Source organism: Pituophis catenifer, unplaced genomic scaffold (assembly GCF_029215685.1).
Source record: "Pituophis catenifer annectens isolate HBS135680 unplaced genomic scaffold, rPitCat1.0.hap2 SCAF_3, whole genome shotgun sequence".
Taxonomy (NCBI): Eukaryota; Metazoa; Chordata; class Lepidosauria; order Squamata; family Colubridae; genus Pituophis; species Pituophis catenifer.
In genome coordinates, this window is record NW_027256883.1 from 171,364,477 (window position 1) to 171,380,451 (window position 15,975).

Here is a 15,975-nt window from a genome sequence, read left to right on the forward strand (position 1 = left end):
TAACATCACTCCATGACATCAAGAATCTCAAAAATGCAAAGGTCAGACTGAAAACAGCAGCAGCTAACTTTGCTCCCCCTTTTTGTGACAGTGCCTGGTCATGCTGTCAAAGACAATTATTTACATTTTCCATTTTGCCTTTTTCTTCTAGCCAGCATGACACAAGGACTTTTGGAACAGATATAGAGGGAGAACTACCAGCTGATACAAGACACATTGCAGACTGAATCCTGAGGTCTCCAATTGGAAGGGAAGCTAATGAACCTAAAGAAGGATCCCATGAAACCTTTAAATGTAAATATCTCTAATACACCATAAAACAAAATGGTGAATTTAAAACAAATCACGCTTGCACATAGAATCCAACCCATTATATTGGATTCAGATCCAAGATAATAAGCTAAAGTCAAACAAACCACCTTATCGACTCGTACGTGTGAAACCCAAATAAGTTTTTTCAGGCAAAAATATAAGCAATTCACTGGCTAATCCAGTACAAAAAAACTAGTTAAAATTTTTGAATGAGAAGATAATTTGTTGCCAATAGAGGGGCCTTATTTGGTATAGAACAGTACTGTAGTGATAGGAGAAAAGCACATTACTCCAAGTTTCAGCCACAAGAAGCTTTGAAGAAATTATGATAGCAAATTCTTAAGCTTTATTACATTTTTCTGACTGAAGTTGAAAAGCATGACCTTGTGCTCTTCTGTGAGGGATAGGTTTTGAGTTCCAGACATACTAATGGCCCCTTTTGTAATCACATGGTAAGTAACGCATTTTTGCCTGTGGCAGTTTTGTGGCCTGCCATTCCATGATTATTTATAATCATGCCAGCTATTTAATGTCATCATTGTAATTTTTGACCACTGCAAAGAAGGAACCTGCTGATAATCTCCAAAGCAGAGAGGCATGGCGTGGAAACCAAGAACCCTTATAGAAGAAAACAGACAAGTATAGAATATGGACTAATTTCAGTTACAGCATACTGTTAAAAAAAAACTAAGACAAATGTGGATGTACTGGGAAGAAGCAATTCTTGTGTGTTCAATTGGGTTGAAAATGCCAGATTTTGAAAGAGTCGCCTCACTTTTCTCTCATGAGTGACCTAAGTAACATAAATCCCATTCTTCTCAGGGATTTCTGCAAATCACATCAGCCCAATTATCTCTTTAAGAATAAAGGCATTTCCCTAGCTTATCAACGTTTCTTTTGATAGCCTGAAATTTAAGCTGTTGGCAACTATAACTATTATACCATCAATTTCTAAAGTAAGACTTTAGAAATCTATGGCTCTCAAGCTATTGCTTAACCATAGTTCCAACTTGCCCTAATTTCATTAGGGGAAATGGGAATTATGGTTGAGACACACGTTCCTCAGTGGTCTATTAAAATGACTGAGACCACTCTTAGGAACTGGTACTACTTATATTTCAGTTTTCCCTAAGACTCACCATTTAGCTAAGACTGGTTAAGATACGTCTTTCATCATATTCTGCAGTATATCATATGGCCAGGAATTATGACAAATCACTTGATTGTTCAGATTTTAATAATTCCTTTCAAATAAAGCACCAGCTAAGTCTCTTGTACAACTGGGATAATTAATTGAATGCTTTCCACATAATCATATCCTTTTATCCTGTTAGTTTCTCAACAGGAAAAGAAGGAAAGTGGGTTTTGGCAATAGAAGATTGGTTAAGTTTGCACTCTTGAGTCGAATTTGGCTGCTGCAAATTTTAAGACTTAGTACACACAGCATGGTTGAGAAGAACAAGGCTAACTATAAACATGAACTCTTTCACTTACTGGCGCTCTGTACAGACAGGGTGGAGACATCTTCCTGGCAGTCTCTGAAAATTACAGGCATATTCTTTTCCCGTTAGTCCTTTATGTTTCATTTCTTCAGAAATCTCAAATTTTGCAGATCAAAGATCATGGAGAATATACATGGAGTGGAAAACTTCCTCCCTCTCATACACCTTTCTGGTGCCTTCAAATTATGCTTTCTATAACTAATATACTTTGATTTTCAAAAAGTACTTACTGTGCATTGTAGGTAGTGAATATACAACATAAGAATCAGGTCAAAACCCAAAAACAAATAAGTATATAGAGAGGGAAGGATAGAGTAAGGACAGTCATAATTGCTGTGAAAGTCTGAGATTGTTTTCCTGGGGCTATTCATATTTTCATATTGCCCAGAAATAAAAATGGGGCTACCCATAAAAACACAGAATTTGAACAGATTGAAAAAAACATCTAGGAAGAAAGCAATGGCAAACCATTTCCATACAAGAAAACTATAAAATTGCACTCAGGTAGTCACCAAGAATTTCAGGTAACTCTTAAAACTTTAAATAAGTAATGCTAGGATTCTCTTCCTCCCACCCCAAATTCAGTCCAAGATGCAGTTACATAAAATGCCAATAATATACAAAAATGATCTTACATTTGTCACCTGGGAAATGCAGTATCCAGGGGTGGTTTGCACAAGGCTCAACGTAACTCTCATAAAGCTTTGTGTACTGTAAGTCACTGTGAACTTTGGAGTTAATATAGACAGGATGGTATGTTTAATCACCCTGCTCATTGGCTGGTGCAATATGCAAAGGTGATGAAATTCATAACTTTGCCCAATGGAACTAAGCCATTTATTTCCCTATTGATCCATCTGACTGCAGCAAAGGAGAGGCACAATACTAAGACTCTCCCTTCCTCCACCCATCCACCCACTCATCCACCCTACTTTTATCTGGGACAAGCTGCCATTTGGCTACTCCACTTATCCCAAAAAAATCTACAGCAGTGAACATTACAGCTGGATGTTTTGCAACTTAGTTATGTAACATTTATGAAAGTATGATAGCTTATTTGCTTATCTTCCTCCTTTTGGGATCCCTGACTTTTTTTCTTCCATTAATCGCTTAGATTTTTAGTTTATTTTACTTCTTTTTCAGAAATTTTGCAAGGCACAAGTAAAGATAAACGAACACCTAAACCAAGGAAAGCATGTATGCTCAACCTCTCTCTTTGATGAAATAGTAATTACAGTGAACAAAACAGACTTAACAGGAAATGAATGTGAGTATTATAATGCCACCTATGGACTTGGTTCTGTTTGAGAAATATAACTGAGGAATAAGACTCAGAAAATCCTATGGGCCTCCCAATAACACTTCATACAAAAAAACTTTTAGTAAAGCCAGCTTGCAAACTAAGCCCTATTCAACAGTTCTATCTGAAGATAATTCATGATTAGTTCCCATTTTGCATAATGCAACAAAACAGCTTAGATGATAGATTACATAGATGACAAAAGGTAAGTAGGTAGATAGATAGATCGATGTTGCTTTGGAGTGAAACAAAGCCTATCCTTTTGACTCACAAATTTGTCAATAGATGACAATAAGGAATAGTTTTCAAATACAAGGAATAAAGAAATTATTCTCAGAAATCAAAAAGAAATGAAAAAAGCTGCATTGCATGATTTTTTCCTGGGACAGCCAAGTCCACATATGCTTTTATGTTTAACTTTTCTTGCCTTTCTTGTAATACATTATGCTGCACTTAAGTAGCTTTCAAAACATGAAGCTGGGTTTTCCTTTGTCTGCACTCATACCTGTATGCAGTTTAGAACCTTTGTGTCTCTTGCACATGAATGTGGACTTTAACCACAGAGATTAGAAATTGTTTTTCTGAACACCCAGAAACAACAATAGGAGTGTTAGGTAACTTTAGGTTCAGGAATGAATGGCAAGGGTGGGTTCTACTTACCTTTACTACTGGTTCGCAATGGCATCGGGGTTGGTGGGTGGAGCCTCCCACCGGTGCGAACTGGGGGCAACCCACCACTGAACTATCCTCTTAAGATGATAACGCAGTACTGCCTACCTGAACATAAGGTAAATGACCTACAGTCTCTGGGGGTTGTATTTCTCATATCCAGAAACGCCTGATTGAAAAGGACCCTGAAACTCTCTTGGCAAGTAGCAATACAGACTAACAATCCCCGTATGGCAGTAGAAATCAGAACAGAAATCAGAATTGGCTGCCATTAAAGAAGAGATTGAAGTTGCAGTTCGGAATACTACAATACTGTATTTGGGAAGTGAATTTTGGTGCTTGCCAAGCTCAGTAGCTAGCATAATCGACCAGAAAAGCAAAATTGTTAGCCAAAGAAATCAGCTGCAAATATGTAGACTGGAAGGAGTCTTTCAAGCACTTAGAACATGTTATATGGAACAGAAAGTCCTTGATTTATTTAGTAACTATTTGACGTTACAACAGCACTGAAAAAGTAACTTATGACCATTTTTCACACTTATGTCCATCGCAGCATCCCCATGGTCACATGATCAAAATTCAGATGTTTGGCAACTGACTCGCATTTATGATGATTGCAGCGTCCTGAGGTCATTTGATTACCTTTTACAGCCTTTTGACAAGCAAAGTCAATGGGGAAGCCAGGTTCACTTAACAATCCACATTACTAACTTAACAGCTGCAGTAATTCATTTCACAACAGTGGCAAGAAAAGTCATAAAATGAGGCAAAATTCACTTAACAACTGTCTTGCTTAGCAACAGAAATTTTGGGTTCAGTTATGGTTGTAAGTCAACTTATGACCACAACTGAGCTCAAAATGTCTGTACTATCTATACAGGAATACCTGTATTACTTTTTAAAGGCACTGCAAAGGTAGAATTAGGAGGCAATAATTCGGTGATACGTCAGTGACTATTTTTCAGTTTACCAAACACAGAAATGAAGATAATTTTCAAGGTGAAATAAACAATATTCTAGCCATGACAGTTCCTAATGATCTAAAACCAGTCTCACATTTAAATGTCAATGTTTTACTTTAAATTTCCATTTTTGAGATAGAACACAAACTAAGGCTAGATGAATGCTATGGAAAGAAAGCTAGGTTTGCTACACCACTGTCTAGACGGATACACCACTATCTTACTAGCAAATATAGGAACTAAACACTTTAGAAACAGTTTAGACCAGTCTTTCCCAACCCTGCGTCCTCTCCATGTGCAATTGCGCAAAGAATGGGAAGACGGTAAACATTGTTAATTCTCTGCCACAATAACTGATGCAGCCTTGGAATTATGTGAGTTGTGGTTCAATGTATCTGTAGGCAGCAAAGTTAGGAGGGAAAGAGCCCCTAGAATAGAAAACATCAAGTGAATCATGCCTCAAAAGAAAATAGAATCTGCCAGTGTATAGCATATCATAACAGTGTTGTACACTGCTCAAAAAAATAAAGGGAACATAAGCAGAAGACATCCGAGATCTGAATGAATGAAATAGCCTTATTAAATACTTTGTTCGTTACATACAGTAGTTTTGTGTTCCCTTTAGTTGTTTGAAAATGTATAAACTACTGTATGTAAAGAACAAAGTATTTAATGGCTATTTCATTCATTCAGATCTCAGATGTCTTCTGCTTGTGTTCCCTTATTTTTTTGAGCAGTATATGTGCAAAAGCTATGTTCAAAGTATTCAGTGCTGTTTTGTGCATCCCTTCATCAATTATTATACTTATTTAATATACTGTCTGCCTTCCAGGACTACTTTTCTCATCTTCTCATCGTTTCCATTACCCATCTCCTCCCACTTATGGCTGTATGACTGAAACCTTGTTGCTGGTATCCTTACGATTTATATTGATATTGTTTCCTGATTGCTTATTTGTAACCTATGATCATCATTAAGTGTTGTACCTTATAATTCTTGATGAACATATCTTTTATTTTATGTACACTGAGAGCATATGCACCAAGACAAATTCCTTGTGTGTCCAATCACACTTGGCCAATAAAAATTGTATTCTTCTCTTCTCTTCTCTTCTCTTCTCTTCTCTTCTCTTCTCTTCTCTTCTCTTCTCTTCTCTTCTCTTCTCTCTTCTCCTCTCCTCTCCTCTTCTCTTTTCTCTTCTCTTTTCTCTTCTCTTCTCTTCTACTCTATTCTATGCCTGATTGAATAAAGATCATTTGCATATCCATTGGTCCTCAACAAAAAAAAAAAACAATTCACAAAACTGATGCTACTATTTTGATCCTTTACTCATATAATATGCAAGAGTGTAACACAAAATCATCTCAGAATTGTTAGTAGATAAGTCATAATTTCATACAAATCTGTTATACCACTTCAGACGTTGCTCTACAGAAAAAGGGTTAATGTGCTTGTCATAAAATTGGTCACTGGGAAGCAAAACAAAGACTTAGAGCAGAGTATGAGCCACATAAACTAGCAATTATGTATATGACAGGGGGAATGGCCCAAATCAACTAGACAGCTAAAGCTAAGACTCATGTAATCCACCTTCTGATTTAGGAGAAACCCATCTTTGAAAATACCCAATGCATTCATGTGGTTCAATGTTGCCTGTTTTCATCAAGTTTTGGATAGAATAATTTTGAAATATATCCAAAATTAACAGAGAATAAGGATTTAGAAAAGGTGTGTCCAACCTTTTGGCTTGCCTGGGCTGCACTGAGTGAAGAGGAATGTCTTGGGCTGCATATAAAATAAATAATATAGTTAATGTCTATAAATAACAAACTTCCTTTATTTTCTTATATTTTATTACCAACTTGTGGGGCTGCATTGTGTAGGCTGCTTATATATACCAGTAGATACAAACATACAGAAGTGCATGTGTCACTTATGTTTAGACCTCCACACATATCTAGTATGCATACTAGAATAATGTCACGTCAGATCTAAAATTGCATACTGGCCAGTGGTGAAATCCAATTTTTTTTATTACCAGTTCTGTGGGCATGGTGTGGTGTGACTTGGTGGGCATGACAGGGGAAGGATACCGCAAAATCTCCATTCCCATCCCACTCCAGGAGAAGGATACTGTAAAATCCCCATTCCCTCCCCACTCCTGTGGGTAGGATATAGCAAAATCTCTATTCCCATCCCAATCTGGGGCCAGCCAGAGGTGGTATTTGCAGGTTCTCTAAACTACTCAAAATTTCCGCTACCAGTTCTCCAGAACCTGTCAAAACCTGCTGAATTTCACCCCTGATATTGGCAAGGAAGAGCTAACTCACTCCCTCTTTTAGTAGTCATTTCTTCTCTAAACTACAGTACTGATTGCCATTATAGGCTGTTAAAATAAATGTTATCTCCATATAGCATAACACATAGCAACCATGGTAAATTTTATCTTCCAACATAATTTTGTGATTCTTAGAAATCCTCCTGTGATATCCAAGAGGAAGAAGTTAATGAAGAACCGCAAAGAATGTTATGAGTGAGCCTAGATAACACTATCATCTCACTAGCTCTGAGCTGAACCTATCTGAAAGCAGCTAAACCTAATCGTCACTCAAATATTTGCAATTTCCATTATTGCTGCCACAAATTATGGGTATATGCTTGTTTTAGCAGGTGCCCAATATTTCAGATAATCCCAAGTAAAACACTAAGGTTATATCCCAATCTGTCATAAAGGCTTAGTACTACTTAAAATCCATTATTCAGTTTCCCCAAAGCTAAGATTTCTTTTTTTTAAAAAAAAAACCCTAGGCAATAGCTTTTATTGGATTAACTTCTGCTGATATAGGAGTGTGCAAACTTGATTTTCATAGACCTGTTTCACAAGTAAAGCTAACAAAGTAATACAAACACCAGTCTGTTTTTGGGTACTACAAATTAATCTATTTTAAAAAAAAAAAGACTCACATAGATTATTAGTTTTTCAGTCAATTTATGGCCTTTGTCAGAAAGTTAAGGGGCAGTTGCTTTCCCTTTAGATCAGGAAAGAGCTTAGTTAATTATTAGAAAAACATCCTTTCTTAACCACAGGACATACAGACCAATCTACCTCTTACACATTCGTTGTGGCATGGGCATTATGAAATCATTGCTGGAGTTTTGTTTTCTGTTTGAGAAAGAGACCAAACCCTATGAGTCTATCAGAGTTAATCAAGGACACCAGTTTACATGCCCAGCTGAGAAGCTTCTGCTGGATTCTTTGGTTGGCAGGATCCATGGAAAACTCAATTTTTGAGGAAGGGGAAGGAGTCTTTCCTTGTCCAACTTGCATTCCTCCCCCATGCAACTCACAATCAATTCTTCATACAATTCTGAAGTGGTCAATAAAACAATTTGGAACATGTAGTGGGAAAAGTGTTATGTGAAACAGATCATACTTCAATTTATATATATCCTGGGCCACAGGTTGAATTCAGTTCTTAAGTGAAGAGCCAATCATGTAATACTTTTTATTACTATTGTCAAACAGCACTTATCACCATTATCAACATCAGACCTAATGCTTCAAAGAGTATCAGGTATCTGGGTTAGCTGCCATTTTGTTTTTCATAGTGCAGTAGTCCTTGTGACACAGTAACTGGGTCACAGTATGTATGGATTTATATAGCATAACAAATATTAGGTGCCTTGAAAACAACTAACATGTCAGTGCAGTATTACAACAAAATAATAAACAAAAATTTTTATCCAATATTTTAACTTTTAACAACCCATGTCCCCAAACTTTAAATGCCAATTACTAAAAAGCCCTGGTCAAATTTCATCGGTTTATTATATCAATCTAATATCAGCTCCCAGAATTTCTTGACAACATGGTCATGTAGTCTCCACATTTCTGGGCAGCAAGAGAATTTTCTTCACCCCAAATCACAAGGCTATAATGAGCAATCCAGTTGTCACAACTGAAAATACCTTTGCCTCGAAGTTAGCAGTTTTGCTTTATTCGATAGCAGCAATCAATACAGATTTTCTGAGGAAACCTTGGAGTTACTAGCTGAATGTTTTAGATAATTTAATGCCACCCCATTTGGATCTTTAAAACGTAAGCCCTGGAAAGTAGGCCTACTCCAGGTAAAGACAAAGTTTTAAAACAAAATTTCTGCATTTCTGAAGGCGGATTTTCAGCTTTCAGAAATGTTAATAGCACCGTAGAATACAGTGGGAAGAAAGAGAAAAGAATCTGAAATTTCTCCCTTGACTGATGAAAGAGGTTTAAAAACATGTTTTTGTACTTTATAAGCTAGAGCAACAACTGGGCTGTGTCAAATTTCAATCTGTGCTCTATGGATTTCCAACAAGTAACAAACTTTAGAAAGCTCAGACTATGCAGCCAGTTGGAGAGAGCGGGAAAGAATTAAAGAAAAAGAGGAAAAGAGAGAAGTTCAAAGATGAAGTTAACCCGATGATCATTTTTCCCAGGGCTTGGAGGAATTCCTTCGTCATCTAATAGATTACCGCTCATTAAGTAGCAACCGTAACCTAGGGGCCAGACATTCATTTATCCGCAACATTACTCCCAACGCCACGTATCCAATGAACAGCTCTGAAACCCAACTACTCCGGGTTGAAAGTAACTAAATAGCGAAACGTGGAATCCCCGAGCAGATCAAGCATCAGAGATTTCCGCAGCGAATCCAACCAAAATAAACCCCGCGATTAATATATGACTCATACTTCTTGCAGCCCCACCCCTTTCCGGAGACGAAAGCCTAAGATTTTCCAAAAAGAACCGAGATTACGATGATCAAGCAAAATAACTTTCTGGTGGTGCGCTTGCGGTATCTCAAACGGAGCGAGCGCCGCCAACAATGTCCTACTCTTAAAAATACTGAGCCGGCTTCTTCCCCCTTGTCCCCCGATCCAACCACCCACGCTCCTCCGCAGCAGTAGCCGCCGGAGGAGGAGGAGGAGGGAGAAGGCACGGGGGACGCCGGCCTCCCCAGATCCCCCACGGGGAGCCTCAGAGGACCTTGCCCGACCTGAGAAGAGGCGCCGGCCTCTCAGGGAAAGCCGTCGGAGCGCTGGGGCTTCTTTCACGATTCACTTTCCCAGGCGTCCACCGATTGCAAAGCCGGACGGAGCCGAGGAGAGGCTCTTTCCACAGTAAGGGAAAGCGGCCCCGGCTCTTCAGGAGATGCCCAGAGTTTTTTGTTTTTTTAAAAAAAGAGCAAGGGCAAACATGTGAACTGACTTCATAGGAGACGGCTCGGAAACAGTAGCGCACGTGTTGCTGAAGTACCTGGAAAAGAGAAGCAGCAACTCGTACGCCTCCTTCTCAAAGAGAAGCCGCATCTCCGCTTCTAAGCCCCGAGTGGTGAATTACGTGTGGGCTCGATCGCAAACCGGCTCGCGTTCTACCGCCTTTTAAATTACTAGACCTCAAGGCGCATGCGCCTTGTTGCCTTGTGAGTGACGTTGACCTGCCCAAATCTGGGGCCGAGGGAGCGTTCCTTGTCTGGAGACCGGGCGAAGTTACTTTCTCGTCTCCTCCCGCGGGCTGTAGTTCAAGGCTTTCGGGCTGTAAGCTCCGGCTTTCGGGAATTACCTGATTACCGTTTTCATTTCAGTGTTGCAAAAAGCACTAACCCCCCCCCTCCAGAAGTATGTGACTCTCTAAAATTATGACCAAAGTGTTATTGACTCCCTCAGACATTTGAGATGAACGGTGTTCTTTGCGAATAAAACACCAACAGAGAAATACATGCTAAAAATTTTTATTTTTTAAAAGTTTAAAAGTTTATTTTGTATTTATTTATTTATTATATATATATATAAGGGTGTGGCTAGCTGATGAGGACTAATAAGTCCGAAATAGATCTATCTTAGTCTCCTTAGTCTCCCAATGGGCAGCAGGGTGCTTGCTGACTGCCTGAAAAAAGCCTAGAAACTAGTGATTGTGATTTCACTGAACTAGGGCTGCATAAAAATCTTGGTTTATGTAGGAAGTACCTGGCTAAAGAGAAATACATACATACATACATATACATATATAAAATATATATAATAAATATATAAATATTTATTTATATAAATAATATTATTTATTATTCCATGTGTAAGTATACTCTCCCTTTCTTGTTTTACAAACTTTTGAGGCTGCTTAAAAAAATTAAGTACAAAATATAATATAAAATCAATATAGTTAGGATCAAATCAGTATCATTAAAATAATTTAACAATGGGGAACTCCAAAACCTGGAAGCCAAACAGAATCCTCCTTTTTGTGCCAAATTACCAAGTTTAGGTGGCTGAAACATCTTCCAAATTTTTAAATTTAACATTTTTAATTTTATGTGCTTCCAGGATTTCTAACACTACCAATTTTTACACACTTGGACTTCAATTGCCATGCTGTAAAATTGCATTTAGGGGAAAAAAGACTATTATAAATATTTTTATTTGGAAGCCCAGACATGATTTAACATAAACCATCTTTCAGATCAGTTCAAAAGCGTACTGAATTTTTGAGTTCTGTGCTGTATTTCAGGCAGAGCTCCAAACATAGGATACTGAACAATGATTCAATCTTTTTTTAATTTCTCCAGATTAAGCTCAGGTTATACATTCCCATATCTACAAGTTCATGATTTGTTTATTTCTTTGACAAGATCATTGGGCAGACTCATTTTTGTTGAGAACAACATGATGCCAAGACCTCTGCATAACAACCTTTTTGTTTGTTTCCAAAGGAGAAAGATTTGGTGAAGGTAACATGGGTAACATTTGAAACTCTTGGACTTTGCTTACTTAAGAGCTTGCCAAAGTGTGTGGATGGGTGGTGTGCATGTGTGTATGCACACATGCATGAGAGAGGGTGTTTAATGAGTGTTCCTGAGAGTGTTTCCATTTTTCATCCTTTGGTCATTTTTCCAGCCTCACGGGTTTCCAGCATTCCCATGACATCCCAAACAAAGTCATCCTCCTTTCAGTCTTACTCTGATCAGCCAAAAAGCTGCACAAGGATGGATCGATATGGGACAATAGAATCAACAGCAGACTCCTTTGCAACAATAAAGTAAGTCAATTTAAAATATTGCAAAAGTAGTAAAAAAGCACCTTCAGAAAGAAGTACAACAGGAGCCTCTTTTGTCCAGAACAAAACTTTCAGGAAATTACTAAATATTACCTATAACCAATCCTAGTTTGAAGGGATTATATAAAAACTGATCTGATTAGCTGTCTCCTGCTTTTAAACTGTACAAAACTCTGCTTATTTGGGGTTTCTATGCCTGACAAAGTTTCAGTGAGTCAGGCAATCATGGCTGAGACCTCACAGATCCAAGTCTGTCTTCCAAGTGCCAATTACAGTGATAAATGAGCAGCTTGTTTCAGCTGTATTTAGACTAGCATTGAAGTCAGTTTCACTCTGTAGTCCATTTAGATCTTCATGCAGCATGAGTTTGTGTTAGTCCTTTATCCAGACATGAATGCAGGCATTCCCCAAACATCTGTGTGACCAACTAGATATTTGTACAAATATTCACAAATAGAGGCACAGATGTGGGGATGGAAGCATCTGTTCTCCAATTAGATAGGCATTTGTTGATATGCAATTCATTGATAATCCAATTTATAGCAGTTTATGACAAGGCCAAGACACTTTAGTGATGCACGTAAAACTTTTTGCATGTGAATTATTATTGTCCTTTATTTTTTATTTAATATCCCATGCCTTGCACTTTTCATTCTATTGGTGTAGTTGTACAAGGCCTGCCTTATTTGGAGCCCCAGACACCTGTTCCATCCAAACTGTTTGCAGATTGGATCCCTTACACATGAGACAAAGCATATGGAACACCCATTCTTCTCATGAGTCTACCAAGTGGGGACAAGTCCATTGGCATGGTTCTTTGGGACCACTGACTGATGCAAAAAGCCAGTCTCATTCCTGTACAAAACTCCATAGGTATATAACTCACTGTGCAAGTGTAAAAAGCTGCAAGACCATGTGGAGACATATCTAACCAGGACATATCTTTTACTGAAGAAAACATTTGGCTAAATGTTAATGTTAACTGGTTTCATTGTGCTTTTAAATTCCTGACCAAATGTATGTCTTTCTGCCAAGTCAAGTTCAAAATTACTAACATGAGGTTTATTTTCATAAGTATAATGTAGAGAACAGCCTAGTAGAAATCAGAATGTGTGTAATGATTTAAAAACTAAAGGGCTATTGTTAATTAGCTACTGCTTTTAAATGATTGCCACATCAGGAAGAGGAAAAAAATCCAAAGAGAGTCCATGACTCCTTCTAATCATGAGTTCAAGAAGTTTATGTTGGCAAGAATGGAACCAAAGCAATGCCAAACAAGAGCAGGTATCAACGTGCTTGAAAACTTGAGGTTTGCAAGAGTACCAAAATAACCCTAATGCAAATGAATAAATCCATGAAGTAAAACATATCCTCTTCCCTGCACATACAATATGAGTATAAATTATGTAATGCTGTGCATCAACTGGAAAAGAAAATGACTGAGGAGGTGAAGTTAGCTGGAATGTTTTAATTTAGAGGTTGCCATAGTTGGCTGATCATCCCTAAGCATTAAGAAACATAACTCTTAAGAGGTGAGATAATACTGAAATATATGTTTCAAGTCTGAATAATTAATAATAACATCACATATTATTAGAATGTTGTAGAATATCACATGTTGTAGAATTCCAGCAGATATTTTAGCCACCTCTATTAGTCATAGTCCAATTGACTATTATTTATGCACATCTGCTTTTGACATCTTTCTTCATGTATACCCTAAATTATGACCACAGGTTTCCAAGTTCAAGCTGCAGAAACTGTTCGGTTGGGATAATACATTAGGAATCCCAATCGGGGGTAATCTGTTTCTGTTTCCTGTTTACCTTAACAACAGATATGTGAAAAAGAGAACTGTTTTTTCTTATTCTTGCATATAAATTATTTTGACAAGAATGCGTGTCAAAAATGATACAGTTGGAATCAAGGAAGAGGAAAGTCAACTGCCACATCAGCTGCATCTGCCTGATTAGATTCTTTTACAGATTTTCCTTCTATGATCTAAAACTGAACTGAGATTGAGATCACTTAACTATCAGGGTATGACAACGTCTGCAAGGATGTGATAAAAATTGATAATGTCTCAGTCACTGAATAATCTAGCTTTGAAAGTGTTCTGCAAGAGGAACGTCCATCTATGGCTGCAAAAGTTCAAAAGCTGGTGCAGTTGAGCTGCCCTTCAGAATATTCTCCAAGCAGTTTTCTTGCTCCAAGCAATGTTGTCCAAGCTATATGCTCTGCCAGCCTTCCAGCTCTTGGCCATTTGGGCACTCCGGCTGAAGAGTCTGGAGTTTAAGTCCAACAGATCAGGAGAACATCAGGTTAAGGACAGTTGTTATGATGTCACAGAAGCTTAACACTGAAAGAGCACAGCTAGACCATCAGGTCTATGTTCTTGCTCACTATAAGAATGGAAATTAATATATTCAGGACAGAGAGCTGTCTGGCCTTCATTTGAAAACATCCAATGAAGGGGAGCATATCACCTCTTTGTATTTATCTCAACAACCATGCTGTATATTTGGAAGTTTTTTTCTAATGGTCAGTCAGAATCTTCCATTCTTTAATTTAAACTGATTGATTTATGTTCTATACTCTGCCGGTTCTGTGGGCGTGGCTTGGTGGGCGTGGCAGGGACAGATACTGCAAAATCTTCATTCCCATCCAACTCCAGAGGAAGGATATTGCAAAATCTCCATTCCCACCCCAGTCTGGGACCAGCCAGAGGTGGTATTTGCCAGTTCTCCGAACTACTCAAAATTTCTGCTACCGATTCTTCAGACTCTGTCAGAACCTGTTGGATTTCACCCCTGGTGCTGACCTCTTTTGTATGACATCCTTTCCAGTATTTGAAGATTACTGTCATATTCTCCTCTTCTAATGATTATAGTCCCAGCTCCTTCAAATCTTACCAGTTTCTAGTTTCTTAATCATTCGTCAGTCAGAATGTGTGATTGTTTGCCTGAATCTTTCTTAAACTCTGGCAATACAATATTCTGAATGTGGCCTGGCCAACAGATAGCAAAAGGTATTATCTGTCTCAAAGCTTGGAAATATCTTCCTTTTCATATCTTCCTTTTTCATATTCAGTCTGTAATCAACAATTCTTTTAAGATTTTTAAATATACATTATTATCAAGTCAAGCAGCTCCCAACAAATTAACATCTGATTTAATGTCTGTTTTCTAATGTCAACTTTTCATGAAGTTGTCCCCATTAAATTTCATTCTCTTATTATCTACTTATTTCTTCTACCCTTTGAAGACAATTTTTGGTTATTCCCTATCCCACTCATATTAGTGCTATCTCCAGATAAAATAGGCATTTATTCTACCTCTTCATTGAAATCATTATTAAAAACATTGAAGAGCACAGATCAGAACCTAGTATCAAAAACAGTTATCACAAAGCAGATTATTATTGCTTTACTTATGCAACAAATCAGCTGATTTATCTCTACTAGTGTATCATGGATCCCAGCCAACTATACAGATGTCTTTCCTGTATAAAGTTAATATGTATGCAGTTACAATCCTGTGAAACCAGAATCAAATCATATTAATATTGGATTGCATAAGCATTAATGCTTTTTTTAAAAAAGCTGCCAAAAAAGGTATTGAAACCCAAACAGAATGTAGTAATCTTCTCAAACAATCAGGTTGCTTCTACAGGATGATTCTTGAATGCTGATAAGATACTGCTCTTCCACAAATCAGGCAGAAGCTAAATTAAAAGTACTGCATCCAGAATGTATTTAGTAAAGTATTAAATAGAGCCAGTCTGGTGCAGTGGTTAAGGTACCAGGCTAGAAACTGGAGACAGTGAGCTCTAGTCCCACCTCAGTGACAAAGATAGCTGAATCTCCTTGAACCAGTTACTCCCTCTCAGCCCTAGGAAGGAAGCAATGTTGCCAGCAAACACTGACTAGAAGGTACACAGACAAAAATTAAAAAGTACTATATTTTCCTCATAATTCCAGCCATGCTCTATTCTACCAGCAATATTGTAATATATGTTTTTCTGAACTGAGTCTCATTCAGAAATTTTCTCAATCCTTATCTGCATCTTTAGCAATTTCTAGGCAAGAATTCTCTCTTTAGTTATTTCCTTTTGATAATGCCAGCTATGCTATTATTTAT